We start from the raw sequence: 2,195 nt of genomic DNA, 5'->3' as shown, positions 1-2,195 counted from the left end.
GCATTCCAGAAAATACACAAGAAGCATCCTGTAAAATTATAAACGGACAAGCACTAATAGTCAATTTACAACAGGATCCAAAAAATCCTGCCTTTACAGGTAAGTGAACTAGCAAGCCCCAAAGTCTTCCACTGGCCTAGGCAGACAACCTAATCCAGATGGATTTAGTTCTGGAATGGACGTGTATGAAACCTGAAAATTCACAATTTTTTGATGATTTAAAACAAGTCACATTACATACTTTTTATTTAATAAAAGTTAAAAACAGGTACAAAAATGTGATTCCATTTCTTTAAAATATAGGCTCAAAATAAAAAGACTGAACAATAGAGTTCAGGCAGTAAAGTGCAAAGAGAGCAGCTATCCCAGTCATGCTTAATCCATAAATAACCCTTACACAGCGGGAAGAAACAGAAAGAGCAAACAGAGCAGAGACAGCCACACCGTGGCTCAGCTGTTCGTGCACATCCACAAGAGAAAAGGCCGCACGTCCCGGACACGGGTGGTGGACAGCAGCGCACACCTGGCAGGAGCGGGCTGCGAGGAACCGCAGGCCAGGTAAACCTAACAAAGAGGGAGCCGTCACTTTTCTGCATCGTGACACACATACACAACACACTTTTTAAATTCCATATTCTCCAGTCCATCATTTCCCCTCCACCGTGATGCAACAAACTAACATGACAATTTTACTCAATTAAGATACAAGTTTTCAAACTGTTTTGCTGAGATGAACACCAAAAATGGTTAGTTTGTAAAAAAAAAAATGAAATACTAAATTGGCTACTGGACTGAGACAGGACACTAGTGCCCGGGTTAAAAGCATGCTAAAATGGCATCCAAAAGTCAAACTTCTTCATCTAAGGAACTTCTGAGGGGAAAAAAAAAACAAACACCAAAAAAAAATACCCCACAGCAGCAACGTCTCTTTCTTCGCCACAGGAATTTGGAAAACTGTATCGACAGAGAACAGCAACACTACAAGCATCGGTGTTACCAGCGAGAGGGGTTTCAGCCGAGCCCTTTGGAGAGCACAAAGCGAGGTTTGCATACGCACACCCGCTGACCCGCACGTACGCTGCCGTCGGTGGGATTACAGCGCGTGTTGAGCGAACAGGGTGTGGACATTTTAAAGGTCAGGCACAAAACCTTTAGTACACTTAGCACAATACTCTAATTTAGTGCAGTTTGAAAACTTACTACCGTTAATTATAACTATAGACTTCAGTGTGAAAAATAATGACATATTCTGCTTTCAACTGAAACAGGTCTCTGCCGATTTCAGGGGAGTGCTAGCCGAGATCAGCAAGTCTGCACTTACATAGATGAGAACCATGCTTCGCCCACACCAGGAAGCAAGACCAGATTTCAGAACAAAGCAGTGCAAGAGAGAATGCATTCCTCGTTATCCACATTTTACAAATTCAGGAAAAAAGTCCTCCTCAGTGCTCAGCTAAGCTTCGGTGCAGGAGTGGCTGAAGGGAGAAGAGTCCAGAAGGAATAAACACTACAGAAATATTTCATTCAGCAGGTGAGCTGTCTCGCAGCAAAACAACACCTGGTGCTTCACAGCACAACAGCTCTACCGTCAGCTCTGCTACAATACGTAGGCACATCCTTCCGCACCACAGGAACAGAGCAGTCCGATTGTGCTACGGGCATCTTGTTTTATTACTCATACCATGCCATTACAACACAGCACTCCTGCAGCCAGTGATTCCACTTCTTAGCTGTATTTACACTCGGTGTAAAAGAAAATCCATTCAACAGGGAGAGTATCTCATTTAATAGAAAAGGGTGATTTTATACAAAGTACTGTGGAGAAACATAAGGCCACATGAAGAGCATCGTCAAGTTGACATGGTGGCTATTTCTTTAGTCAAGACATGATTAGTACTTCCTCTGGTGCTTTGATACAGGTAAATGAAAGCTTTGAACAATTTCCTATAAGGTGCACAAGCATCCACGATACATAAAGAAAACCTTAATTTTCTATTTCTCCTGTATTCAAAAAAAAACCAAACAGAGACCCAGCTAATTATTCAAGGGTTATCTTACCATTTTTGCATTTTTCAGCAGATTTTGATATGCTGGTTTAGTAGAACTGAAAGTAAAGCATAATTTTTAGTGTCAAAGTTTCTAAACAGTGTTTGTGCTTTTACCTCCATCAGAGCAGTCTGGCTCCTCCGACTTTG

The sequence above is a fragment of the Cariama cristata genome, unplaced genomic scaffold, assembly GCF_000690535.1.
Source record: "Cariama cristata isolate BGI_N322 unplaced genomic scaffold, ASM69053v1 scaffold10593, whole genome shotgun sequence".
In the NCBI taxonomy this organism is placed as follows: domain Eukaryota; kingdom Metazoa; phylum Chordata; class Aves; order Cariamiformes; family Cariamidae; genus Cariama; species Cariama cristata.
Note: the sequence above shows the minus strand (reverse complement) of the source record.